The following is a 14,927-nucleotide window of genomic DNA, read 5'->3' as shown; positions in this document are numbered from 1 at the left end:
TGAGAATGAACTGAGGGTTGAAGGGGAAGGGGGAGAGGGGAAAAGAGGTGGTGGTGATGGTGGAGGGCACTTAAGGGGAAGAGCACTGGGTGTTGTATGGAAAACAATTTGACAATAAAATATTATAAAAAAAATAAAAATATAAAATAAAATAAAATGGGATTTAAAATAAATAAATAAATAAATGTTAAAGCTCAGTAACACTTTAGAGATTCTCTAATGTAAACTCTTAATTTTATAGGTACAGAGATCTGGAGATTTTACATAATTTCTCCAATATGTAAAGTAGGAGCAAAGCTAGGCCTAGTGTCTCTTAATCCAGTGCTCTTTCTATTCGACCGGAGGCTGGATACATTTGTAATCTAGGTGAACATAAAGGATACCTGCAAAATATAACTACAGGTGCATGCAGATACAGTAAGTGTCGTCCATTGTTGCAAGAGGGGAGAAAATATTTTGGATTCTGATAGTCAAGATTGGCTGTTTTGTATGTTAGGTAGTGCAGTAGTCTGGATTCTTGAATTTATTGCCTTCACTTTTCTGATACCAGGTTGGAGAGGGCCTCTCTAACTTCCCAATCTCAGTTTGGAAAGCACCCCATTTTTTCTCTCCAAGCACCCTCCGCATTTTCACTTCTCTCAACTCCCCACCTCACGTTTATTTATGTCTCTGTTTGTTTGTTTCACTTGAATCTCCTCCAGAAGGGTAAAAGCCATGTCTACTTTATTCCCCACTCTATATCCGATACCTCACACAGATACTGATACATAAAGACATTCACTGTCTACTTGGTCATTAATTTATTCAACAACATTTCATGAAATGAAAGTACAAAGACAAACAAGTCAGACAAAAGTGCTGCCCTCTTAGAGCTTATATTCTTCTGGAAGAAGACAGAAAATAAGCAATATAATATAAGCACAATACTGCACATGACATCAACTTGATGCACTGCCTAAAACAGTGAAAACACTGTCTAAACAAAGAAAAACACATTGCAAACTTTGCCATGTTGTTGATGTTTCGATGCATAACTTCAGAGATATAAAAACACAAATAAAGGGGAATCTTAGAAATGATGAATATAGTATATTGTATGTTAGATGATGACAAATGTGACAGTGAAAAATAAAGGCAGGAAGGTGTGTCGAGAGAGTTCCTTCAAGTGATGAGTGAATTAGATTGGAATTAGATACAGAGGGATAGTGGTATATCAAAGGAGTGGGTAGTTGTAAAGAATTGATATATGAATTAAGAACCAACCTTGTATTTACATACCTTGTACGTAATAACTTTAGTGGAGCGATATCTTAACCTCAGTCCTGTCATTCATTTGTTGTATGGGCTTGAGCAAGTTTTTGATCAAGGTTCCCTGATTTGGAAAATGCATACTATAAAATGTGATATTTGAGATGAAGTATGTAAAAGACATTGAACTTCATGGATATTTAATACATTGTAGTGTTTATTACTCTTATCATTTTATTCAGTAACTCCTGAATTGAATTCTAGTTGATTTCCTGTTTGTTATTAGTTTATTTGTTTGAACTGTTAGACCCTCACCTTGACTCCCAGTACTGAGCTATTTCCTCCCTCAATTAACATTGTATTTGTCTTTTGTACCTTCTGTTTCAACTTGTCACTTATCTGTCTTCCCTACTGGATTATAAATTCCTTGAACATGTGAATGCTGACTTACTCATATCTGTGATGTGTGGAGTACAGTGCTTGGCACCTAGAAGGTCCTTATAATGTTTCTTGACTGAATGTATGAACAAATGTATTCGGAAATGGGCCTTCCAGGCAAATGGAAAGTTTTCAATAAAGCCCCGATGATGAATGCACTGGGCATCCATCCACCACTCAACAAAACTTCATTTAAGTGCTAACTGGCAATAGTTTCAGAGGAGAATGCTGCTCCTTGGAATACATAGGAATATCTCATGGAATGCATAGGTCACACATCTAGGGTTTTACTCATCACACTAGTTAATCTCAGTTACTTCTTTCAGCTTCTTTCAGATGAGCCATTCCAGCAGTACCTCCCCATGGTAAGCTGTTAACTTTATAAGGTTCTAAAGAGATTGCAAATGTTTCTCATCATTTTTGTATGGATGCCAGGATTTACACCCACCCTGTGGGAGGTTTGCCTTTTCGGTAATGCAAAACAACAGAGGGATGACTGGCTTCCCTGAGTCCCTGTGTCATTTAGACAAGTATGCCCTGGACAGCATGAGCTCAGCTGTAGTCCCATAAGCTGACACGTCAACCTGCAACGTCACTTCTTTGAAAATGACTTAAACTTTTTTCATTTCTTAAGAACTGAGTAGAGCTTTAGAAAATGTCCAAAACCAAACTCCACATTGAAATTTTGAGGTCTCTAAGCAGAAGTGAGCTTCTTTTGGCTTCACAGGTCAAGAAACCATCCGAAAGAAACCATCTCAGCTGCCTGAGGATGGTCTCAAGTCCAGTCACCCAGGCGCCAAAGCCAACACCACTCTGACGCAGACGGATATTCAGCCAGAAAAGGTAGAGCTCCAGTGTCAGACTCTCTCTGCTTCTCCAGCCTGGGGGTGAAGGGCGTGGATGATGGGAGGAGAGGAATGTGGGCCAAAGAATCAACAAAGTGCAACATGTCTCATAGTCAAGTCAGCTGGCAGAGTCCCTTAGTGCTACTGACCAGTTTGGGCACCATGCAGAGAGCCAGCCCATGTCTCAGATGAGCCACGTGTACTCTTCCATCTTGGCACCTGCCCACAAGGCTTCAAATAATTCGGAAAGGAAGGATTCTAGTAATAGTTGAAAGTGACCTTCGGTCTACAGAAGTTTACTGTCAAATGATGGAATTGAATTAAGCAGAAATAACTAGCAAAAGAATGTAACATATGTAAATATCAAATCATTATGTTGTACACCTGAAATGTGTATCAATCATTCTTCAGTAAAAATAACAAAAGTATAATGGAGTATGAAAGTCTTTAAATAATTTAGGCTTCAAGCTCTGAATGTTTTATCTGTTACTTGCTAACTGTGCCACCTTGGATTGGTTACTGGTCCTCTGAGTGCAACGTTCCTCATCATGGAAATACCAATCATGTTTTAACCAATCTACCTGTCAGTTACTGGGAAGATCAGATGATTAAACAAACTAATGATATTTTGTTGACTTAAAAACACAGTGCATGTGTTTGATTTTGTCTTACGGCTTAATGATAAAATGATGGGTATATTTAAAGGTACTGTGAAATACAGATATACTGTGTGAATAAAAACATCTTTCCTACTTAAACATTTGACACAGTTTGAAACAAAGGCAGATCCTATTTCCAGACAACTAACTTTGCAAAGTGGTCCACAGGTGGTCCACATCATCCAGTCCCCTTTCTCCTAATCCTTATCCAGGTGTGAATAGGACAATATCTTGATTTTTGGCTTTATTTGCAACGTGTGTGACATGGCTGGGCTGATGTGAGGCAAATAATGGCTCCTTTACTATTGCACTGTCTTGCTCTAAGCACTTAAAGAAATGAAGTACGTAAAGTGCTTTAAAAAGAATAAAGTGGGACACCTGAGTGGCTCAGTCGGTGAAATGTCCAGCTTCATCTCAGGCCATGATCTCGTGGTTCCTGAGTTTGAGCCTTGCATCTGGCTCCGTGCAGACAGCTCAGAGCCTGGAGCCTACTTTGGATTCTGTGTCTCCCTCTATCTCTACCCTGGCTTGCTCACGCTCTGTCTCTTTCTCCTTCTCTCTCAAAAATAAATAAAACATTTAAAGCAAAAGGAATAAAGTGGTTTATAAATGGTGCCTTCAGTGGTATCTCAAAAATCTTCTGAGCTTCCACAGTTTGTAAAGCAATAGTAGCACCTGGCATTCAAAATCATCCAGAGTTTTCCTTCAGTCCCTTCCTTCCCTGCAGCTTCAGCACCAAAGACAAGGTGCTGCCCCACTTGTGCTACTCACCTTCCCTTTGCTTGAACCATGCATCCCTCAGCACCAGCTCATCCACCACACCATTACCACTAACACACGCACAACACCCCTGCCTGTCCCTGGGTCTTCAATAGCCTTGTGCTTCCCCCCTGGAATCCATTTCCTTCTCATGTCTGTCTCTCAAAGCCCTGCTAATCTTTCAGAGCCCCTCTCTTTCACGAAGTCTTTCCAGGTGCCCCCAATCTCATTTCAAATGCATCCTTCTTACCCCCTAAACTGTTGAAAACTTCATATCATGTTCATATCACTGTGCCTTCTGACCTCCTGCAGCACTTCCTTCCTGTAATTTTTTAAAAAGCATGTGTAACAGCATAAACCAAGTTCTGATTAAGAGGCCAGGTAACAAATTCCCAGAAGACAGGGAAGACACATGGACATCTGCCTGTGGTCAGTTTCCACAGTGCTTCGTGTAGGGTGGAACACACTGTAGGCACTCCCGGACATGCGTTCCCACTGATTTGACTGCCATGGTTGCCAGATTTTCTGGTTCAAATATCTAGTTTATACCCTTAAACAGAGAGCACGAACAGTCTTTGGAACTATAAAATCTCTTCATTCAGTGGCCAAGACAACCATGTCACACAGCCCAAGGTACAATCATTCTTAAGTAATACATCAGCGAATTTGATTATTGGTAAGTGCTGCAGTTTGTGAAGAGCTGACTGCTTGCTAGACTTTGTTCTAAGAGCCTTGCGTATATTTGCCTGTTTAACTCTGAAAAATTCTAAGAGGTAAATAATTTTGGATTCTCCATTGTACAGATGGAGAAACTGAGATCCAGACAAATGAAAGCATATAGAGCAAGGCAACAAGGTTTCAAATATAAGCGGTGCAGTGTCCAGTGTCAGGGCTGAACTCTTGTTTTTCATCTAAAACGGTCACACATGATTGGCCACATTTGCTACTAAACTGCCAGATTTTCATCCTATCTGAACTTTATCTTACATGGTTTTTTGAAAATTTTTTTTTATTTTAGAGAGAGACAGCATGAGCAGGGGAGAGGGAGAGAGAGAGAGGGAGGGACAATCTTAAGCAGGCTCCATGCTTAGTGTGGAGCCTGATACAAGGTTCGATCCCACTACTTGGATCATAACCTGGACTGAAATCAAGAATTGGACACTCAACCAACTGAGCCACCCAGGTACCCCTAGATAGTTTTTTTTTAAAGGTGACCAAAAGCCCTTCTTCCACACTTCTCACTGTGCCTGCCCCTTGTGACTTACACTTTTGTATTCCTTTCATCTCCTCTATGTCCAACAGCCATTAAAGGAGCAGCAAAGTCTCCTTCAAATGTAAACTGTGGTAAGTACCAGATTGTCAGGAAACCAAGGAGCTACTGTTTCAGTCACTGTTTGCTGTTCCCTCTAACAAATATCTCTTTGAGATTCTAGAATGACTCAATCACACATCCCACACCTGCCAAACAGAATCAGTTGCCCCGAGATCTGAGTGTACACAATTTCAAAGGGCGAGCCCATTTATAGTCTCTGTCAATAAAATGATGCACTGGGGAGAAGAAAACAACCCTCATTTATTTAACATCGAAAATTCAGGACAGGTATCTAGACAAAAACTCAGGAAATACAAATATTGAAATATGACAAATGATAATACAACAATATTATTCTTAACCAATATCCTTAACCATTATTCTGTACCAAGGAACATCTCTTTAAAACTGAAGAGACACATCAATCTCCCTCCTAAAGTCAGAGGCCAGGAAGCTTCTAAAGTTCAATGCAAAAAGTATATGAGCCCTTGTACATATTTTTGGACAGAAGTCCCACAGCCTTTGTGAATTTGAGAGCCTCTGCAGCGAGGCTTGCTCTTGACAAGAAAGCATCCCTGCTGCACTACTGACTGGGGTTAGAACCACTAAGTCATCATTTCTAGGTCCAGCCTTTGGTTCCACTGTGCAAATTCCCACCAGTTGGCCAGGTTTCAAAGTTCAAGGGTGCCTTTACCTCTACTGGAACGCCTTCTAGCAGAAGCAATGTGTCTTTTGAGAGAAGAAATCATAGTGCAGACACTGTTCTTCTAACTGGGACTCAAAAGGTGACCTTAACTGTTGTTGGTTTTGACTGCTCCCACCTGCCTAATTCTCACTGACTTCCATGTGGTGCCTACAGAAACATGAACCTTCAAAGGCCATTTCACATACCTGAGGAGGAACGGTAGTGACATAATTTGGGTTGCTTTTGTTCACATGTTGTTTATATTCCTCCAGAGCCAAATCTTGTCCTCTCTCTCCTGTATTCTGAGCTACTTCCTGCACACAACTCTTCCCCCTGTCCACTCCCTTGCTCTGGGTTCTTGTTATTATGTCTGTAGTTTATTTTAGAATATTTCAGCACAGTGTGATGTTATAATACACATTAGTCCGGTTAATCTACCCTCTACAGGTAGAGGTCTACAAGTATGGGTCTATATCCATAATAAAAATCTTCCATTGGATATTAGCAAACTGAATTCAACAGCACAGTAAAAGGATCATACACCATAATGAAGTGGAATTTATCCCTGGGATGCCAGAATGTTTTGACTTATGCAAATTAATAAACTACATTAATAGAAAGAAGGATAAAAACCACATGTTCATTTCAATAGATATAGAAAAGCATTTGACAAAATTCAGCATGTTTTCATAATAAACAAAGTGTCAACAAATCAGGTATAGAAGGGAAGTATCTCAATATAATAAAGGCCATATATAGACAAGCCCACAGTTATCATACTCACCAATTCTAAAAAGAAGAGCAAAGAACTGGTTACATTTGATCTTCCCAGAAGGGTATAGAGGGGGCCAAAATACTTTAGCCCAGTGTTTTCCCACTTATTTTTTCACTATTGCCCCTAAAGGAGAAAACTTTAACTTAATTTAAAGAGAGAAATTAAATACCAAGGCATAAGATTTTTCTTCAGGTAGGACTGTGCTTTGGAGAAATATAAAACCCTTGCAAAATCTCAGACTTTTTTCACCACCCTTAACAAATTTTGCCCACTTGTGGGATATACTGCTCCCAGTAAGAATGCGTGTTTTAACCCACCAAGTGCCGTGAATATGCATGATTTCACCAAAGAAGAGCCCATTTTTCTACCATCAGTAACAGAGTCTGGTGGTCCCAGAAGATGGATAGAACTGAATGGCTGAAATGCTAATTCACCTCCTGGAATGTAAGAATCCTGATTAAGTCAACTGTCTACCTCAGAGCCTGGAACTTGCTTCAGATTCCATCCCTCACTTGCACTCTATCAAAAATGAATAGACATTAAAATTTTTTCTCAGTATAAATTCATATTGTGTGACCATTGAGGGTCTTCTTGCTTATAAATATCTGTACGTATAGCAGAATCTGATCTAAGAAGATAAAACCCTCATCGACTTTTAACTGTTGGCTGTTATTGACATACACCCAATACCTAAGTTTTCTGCAGAAAAAAAATTTACTTCTAGCTTTAGAAAATCTGTAAATTTATTATAAGCAACAGAACTAGTAGTTAAGAGCACAGGCTCTAAAATTAGACTATCTGGACTCAAATCCATTCATTAGCTGTTGATCTTATACAAGTTACTTAACCTCTCAGAGCCTTAGCTCTCTTTTTAGTAAAATGGGAAGAATAATAGTTTCTATATCATGGAAGTTAATAAATATAAGATAGTACACTGCCTTAAAAATTGTAGGCATTAAAAATGCTGTCATTATTATTATTATTATTTATATTACTATTACTTTGGGGAATAATTAAACCTCAAGTATCTAGAAAAATATGTAGAAACTTAAAAAAGCATAAAAGTTTAGGTACTCAGCATAGATGCTTCTTTTTGCATATTTGCTTATTTTGCCATTTAGTTCCCTTGTTTCCTTCTTACATCTTAGTCACTTACTCCAAACATAGGACACAAGGAAATATCCTTTATTAATAGTATTGGAAATTTACATAGCACTTCAACATTAATGAGCTCTTCCACATGTTATCTGATTCGCCTTGTATCCTTAGAACGTATGTACAGATACATTAGGTAATTAGAATATTCTTTTGATAGACTATGAAATCAGAGGCTCAGAGAAACTAAATGACTTGACTGAGGACAACTGGATATGAATGATGGCAGTAGAAGTTATTTCTCCTCCTCAGGCTGCTGAGAACAACAGATACTCTGTTACAGTCTGTTGAGATTTTTGTTCTTTTTTCCCCAACTTCCCCACCCAGAGATATCAGAAATTTGGTACAACTTTTGATTGACATTTCAACAAGGAAATTGTGGTATGTGTTGTATGTGCAGAAAGGCTTGACATATGTTTTCCTCTGCTCAGGTGGGCAGGGTATACTATTTAATGTAATTGAGCTCTTTTATGAAAAGTCTTTATCAAAGAATGTACATCTCAGGATCTAAGAGTTTGATGATGATTGTCCTGGTGACAACTACCTTTCTACTTCCTGTGGTCCTCTTGCTTCTGTCCTGGCACATTACCACCACCAAAAACAATTCTTTTACATGTATGTCAAATCCTTCTCTCACATCTTGAGATAGACCAGTGGCTTCCTTACCCTCCAACTTAAGTGCTCAATTCTCACTGGGTGTTGTATGTAAGTGATAAATCATGGGAATCTACCCCCTGAAACCAAGAGCACATTGTATAACACTATATGTTCACTAACTAGACAATAAATTATATTAAAAAATAAAAATTAAAAACATAAAGTGCTCAATCCTTCCTCTGATCTTTTTGACACTGCATGGCTTGGGTCTGCCCACCCCTCTGGCCCCATAGGGTTTAAATCTCCATCTTATTCCCTTAGCTCTAGCCCACAGACATTTCTCATCTGGGGTACCCCACTTACCCTTTGTTTTATCTGGAAAGACTTTGACTCCACCTCATGGAATAAATCTCATCATTCCATGGTCTGATTGGAAGTTGCTTCTTCAGAGAGTTCTTCCCTAAGGAGAACTCAGCCACAGTAGCCCATTCTTAGCTAAGCACCATTGTACCAACTTACATTATGGATTTCAACCCTCTTACCACTCTCTACAATTGGCCATCCACCATCCAAAGAATGAATTTCCAGGCTTACTTCATTACTCTCTCACCCTAACCTGACCAGAAACTTCAAATGTCTAGGAACTATTTTGTCGATATCAGAGTACAATGTCTGGAAGCTACTAGGGACTAAGTAAACATTTGTTGAGTAAATGAAGATAAGTTACTTTATTTGTACTGAAATAGATTTCCTTTCTTGGTTTTCTTAATGGTATCCTTTCAGCTGAATATTAAAAAGTATTTTCTGCCCTTTAGCTTGTATTCACCTAAAGACACTCCTTTAGGCTAAACCTTTTATAGGCAAACTCTGGTTTCAGGAAGCATTTCTCTCTTGCAGGCTACTTTCTCTGAAGACTGTCTCACCAAAAGCTTTGTTTCCAAGGGTTTGTTTTAGTTAAAGCAGAGGAGTTTCCCAGATAGAAGCACCTAATTGACTATTAAGAGAATAGTTCTAAGAGTTCTTATCTACCATATTTGTATGAGCCAGGTGCAGATAAATAACAGGGAGGCTGGGGAAGGGGGAACATCTTTGTATTGATGCTAGAGGTGACCAAATTTCTTGAAGGATTTTAAAAGAGGAACTCTGAGTGCATATGCAGTATTCTCGAACTCTTCAGATATAAGCATTTATTTGTTCCTCCTCCAGGTGAGTAGTTTCTTGGGATATGCATCCCTGTTCAATTAAGGAGCCAATTTCTTAGGAATGAGTAGGTACTGGATGGATATCTGAGTTTCAGGAGACCCCAGTTAAAGTGACTAGAACAATTGGCAGACAAGGTCAAAGTATTTATATGCATGGGTTATGTCCCTTCTTAGGGCTGCTGAGAACAACAGACACTCTGTTACAGTCTGTTGAGATTTTTGTTCCTGTTTCCCAACTTCCCTACCCAGAGATAGTAGGAATTTGGCACAACCTTTGACAGCAATTTCAATGAGGCAATTGTGATTTGTGTTGTATGTGCAGAAAGGCTTGACATATGTCTTCCTCTGCTCAAGTGGACAGGGTATACTCTTTAGTGTTACAGAGTTCTTCTATTAAAAACCTTTATCAAAGAGTGCACAAGATTTCCTCCCAGCTAGAGGCTTCCTGATCTCATATAGTCAGAGAAACCAGAATCTATAAATAGGTAATGTATTTTATAAGATGATGTAGGCATAACTCGGAGCTGCCAGAACCATGGAGGCTACTTCATTAGACGGAAAAGGGGGAGAGTCCAGAGAAGGAAAAAGAAATGGAAGGGAGAGAAAAAATTGGCCCTACAGTTATATATCTATAACAGATTTATAACAGTTACTGAGCACTATGTGGCAAAAGTCAAACTTCCCTGGAAACATAAGCATGGGATTGAGTACAAAAAGAGGAAGGTAGACCTATGTGGCTAAGGATTGAATTGCATTCCCCCCTCATTCATAGTTTGGCAATCCAACCACCAAAGTGGCTGCATTTGGACATAGGACTTTTAGAAGGTAATTAAGATTAAATAAGGTCCTGAGGCTGGAGCCCTAGTCCAATACGATTGGTGGCCTTTTAAGAAGAAGAGCGATAGCTTTTGGAACAGGCACCAAGGAGAGGTTATATGAGCACACAGTGAGATGGTGGCCACATACAAGCCAGGAATGGGGACTCACCAGAAGCTCGCCATGATCTTGGACTTTCAGGCTCCAGAACTAATGGAAAACAAATGCCTGTCGCTGAAGCCCTCCAGCCTGTGGCATTCTTATATGGCAGCCAAAGCAGATTAAGGCATGTTTTGAGCCTCCACTTCTTGATGAGCTGATAGTGGTTGCTGAGCCCTGAATTGTGAATGAGGCAGCTCTCCTCATAGATCTCACTTAGAGAGATGAGGTTTCCCACTTAAAATGTGCAGGGCTCCTTCCAATGCCATGGACAGGGGTTAAGGGCAATAGCATTAACTTGTTTTACTGATCCCCCCCCAAAAGTGGTAAGATTAATAATAAGAATAGTGATGTATGTGGGACACAATTTAGCAGCATCTCTCAAAAGCAGCTTTGGTAAAGGGGTGGGAGGGGTCTGAGGTGAAATGAAGATTTACCCTCCATTCTAGATGTGTCCATACTATTTGAATTTTTGTCACCCGCAGGGATGTAAAAGGTTGAAACCTCATTAAATTAATACAAATACATTTGCACGTACGGTGTGATTTTTGTGTCAGAAGACTTTTGCTTGGGTGTCTATGTTTGGACCTATAACCCTAAGAAGTTGGTAGGGTGAAGTTCAAAGAATTCCACCTCATGGCAGCTATAACCTCATGCCTAAAACCCCTCAGTGCTTCCTATGGTCCTTTGGAAAAAGAAAAGAATTGATGACACCTTGCAGCCTGACCACTGTCCACTCTACCCTCCAACCTCACCCAGTTCATGTAATGCTTTGCCTTCCATGTGCCAGCCATACTGGGTTACTTAAGGTTCTTTAAAATCATACCCTGTTTCCTCCCATCTCCAGGTCTGCTGGCCCCTGGCCTCCCTGCTCCAATGATCTCCCCCCCATACTACCTTCTTACCACTGGTTAATACTCATTTTGCTGTTTCACATCATGCTAGGTCAGGCGCTCCTGCTCTACTGATTTCTTTCCATGCAGCACACTATCCTGTATATATTTATGCATTTGTGTGATGGCCTCATGGCCAGTTTTCATTGAAAGGGTTATTATAATTGAATGAGTGACAATGCTGGTGTCCCACCACCAGTGAGTAAGGGTTTGACAGTACTGCCTACTGACACCTGGTCTGGCACTTTCAAGCAGACCCTTAAGGAACTGACGACTTAGTGAGAAAATGCTTCCGCTCTACAACCTTGCCTTTCTACACATAATTGTTGCAGAGCAAATACACGTCACCTTCTGTACATAGTCTATAACACCTTAAAAGTCAAATAGCTTTTGTCTAGAATATTAATATTCTTAAAATCATGTGTGTTCGTGATGAATTGGCAAACATTAATAAAACAAAAGAAAATCAATAAGCTAGCTGCATAGTATTTCTCCTCCTTTCCTTCTCCTGTGAAATCAGAAAGGGCTTCATTTTAATAGCAACGAAATAACAGGGAATATGTTTCTGTTCTCCAAGTTAATAACCTTTCATTTACATAGCTCAGAACTAGTATTTCCAATTTTCAGGTGAGGGATCTTAGGCGCAAGATGATCTAGACACTTGATTAGTCACTTCAGAGCCCACGGCAATCCTGGTCTCCCAGATGACCTAAATCAATTCCCGTCCTGAGTTTCAGGCATTTTCATTATGCTGATGGTTAAAGTGGCCTTCTGTAGCAGGTGCTTTGCCGCTGAGCTAAAGAGATGAAGTGTTTTCCTCATGGGAGCCCCCGGTATTCTGGGGCTGTTTCCTAGGAGTGGCAGAAATAGAGGCGGAACAGCCGGAAATACAGGCAGTGAAGATGTGTTCAACACGAGGCCTAAGTCAAAAGGGTTCAGGCAAGAGATGATGAGAGTTATCTAAAGAGGTGTTGCCTAGAAAGTCAGCATCATACATGTCTGGTGACCAGAAATGGAAGTTAAATTTATGGGACACTCCATTTAATGTCACCAGTGGCCTCTGCCACTCAGGGATCTGTCACAGGAAGATGAATGTAGTCATGAGGTCTGTCAAGTGACTGTTCAAACATTCCCTCTTGGGTTCAATCCCAACTCCCTGGGTCCATTCCAACTCACGCTTCAGATGAACCCTGACCTCAGAGTGTTCAGAGCCTGCTGCCCACAGTAGTGGGTCACATGGGGTGACCAAAGGCATCAGCCAGATTGCTTCAGGGATATAACAAATGAAATGACCAATAACTCACCGTGTCTGCCTTTTTCCTGTCATCAGTGATTAATAAATGACCCAGAGTCGGGCCCTGAAATACACAGACAACAGACAGCACATGGTCGATTTTGTGATTCTAACCAAATAGTGTCCCAACTTTTCTCAAGATTACAAGAAATTACACGTCCCCCCACACCAACAACCACCATCGCTATTACTGTTACTGTTATTTATTGTAATTCCCAATAGTTATAGGGAGCCAGACCCTGAGCTAAAAGCTTCAAGGAATATCAAAAGAAGACACATGATTTCTGCCATCAGAGTTTATAGTCTCAACTCACCCTGTGCTCATATAAATGCCCCAGTGAGAACCTCCAATAAGAAGAAGAATAGCTCGGAGGAAATGAGTACTTTCCACGTGCCAGACACCATTTTGAATGCTTTACGTTTTATCCAATTTAATCCTCATTAACAACATTTCTAATCCTCTGAGGTAAGTGTGATTTTTATCCTCATTACACAGATAAAGAAACAAAACAGAAACACAAATAGGTTAGGGAAAACTTGCCTCAGGCCACAGAACTGGGTTGAAGGAGAGCTAGGGTTCAGGACGAGGTGTCTGGCTCCAAAGATTAGTGTCTTAGCTGTCACTAGAACAATCATAGCTATAATTTGGTAAATATTTCCTATAGCCAGGCATTAGATAGAGTTATCTTACATGCATTGCTCTCTGTAATGCTCTCCACTAGCGAGTAACTTCATTTATGTAACGGCTTTTCCATGCTTTCCTTTGTTACCTCTTACATTTCTGTAATATCAGCATTGTTTTTATCCTAGAGATGAGCTTCAAGAAACATGGAACTTCTCAGGGTTAACACTGCAGGACTCAATCCTTGATTAGTTTTCTCCAAGGTTTGGCCTCTGCATATGGCATCATATTATATTTCAAAAAAATTTTCTTTAAGGGGCACTTGGGTGGTTCCGTTGGTTAAATGTATGATTTTGGCTCAGATCATGATCTCCGGTTCCGAAATCAAGCCCACATCAGGCTCCCTGCCGCCAGTGTGTGGAGCCTACTTTGAATCTTCTGTCTCCCCTCTCTCTGCCCCTCCAGCTCAAGGTCTCTCTCTCTTTCTCTCTCTCTCTCTCTCTCTCAAAAAATAAATAAACTTAAAAAAGAAACCTTCAAATAATATCCTACATAAACATCACCTTAGTAAAAATAATAATATTGTCATGTATATAGGGGTTTACTACTAACATCTGAATTTATTTGGGTCCCACGGTATGTCTGTGTTAGTTGCTCAGGCTGTAGATGTCAAAACTGAAGTACAAAAGTTGAGGTCTGAAATCGTAGGACTTTGTCCTCGCTCACTGACCCTCATTTATTCGTATTTCACTTAAGAAACCAGCAAGCTCTTATGCTCCAGCACTGGGGAGACAAAACTGAACAAGACCCCCTGTCTTTCGATTCACAGACCAGAAGAGCTGACATTCTTATCCTCTAAATATGTTCTACTCCGTCTATGGATCCTCTTTGAACTTCTGGTGGAAACGGGTCCATTTGAAGGGGCAGATGCTCTGATCCCTGTGGGCAATATTTGCCCCCAGGGGGCTCCTTTTCTGATACACCCCTTCCACCCTTGAACTCTGGTGACGAGTAGAACTTGCCCTTTTCAAGAAACCTGTCAGTGAACACTTCCCATCGGGATGGGAAAGCCAGCTCTGAAGTGATGTTTTCAGCACCTGGTGAAAACCTGAACTGCAGGCCCCCTGAGGACCAGACTAACTTTCAGACAAGCGGCTTGTGGGAGTGAATGAGACCAACTAGAGCCCTTTACGCAAGCACCAAACTTCTGTCAACAGCTTGGTGCCCGGAGAAGGGCCTTGAAGAGGTAATCCCGGAAGTTCAGTACTTCGGACTCTAAGGTACCAAGAGCCCTTTGATGATGATAGTGTTGATGAGGAAAACAGTGGCCAAGGTATCCCACAGCCTGCCAAGCTTTGTCCTAACCCTGGGCGGGAAGTTTTTCCTCTGCTGATTCTCCCTGGCTCCTACCCCAGACAGCAAGAAGTGAGTGGGAGGAAAGCCCCCGCTCTAGAACCAGACAGAAGTC

Source organism: Suricata suricatta, chromosome 15, assembly GCF_006229205.1.
Source record: "Suricata suricatta isolate VVHF042 chromosome 15, meerkat_22Aug2017_6uvM2_HiC, whole genome shotgun sequence".
Lineage (NCBI taxonomy): Eukaryota > Metazoa > Chordata > Mammalia > Carnivora > Herpestidae > Suricata > Suricata suricatta.
The sequence above is the reverse complement of the archived record's forward strand: the minus strand, read 5'-3'. Positions refer to the sequence as shown.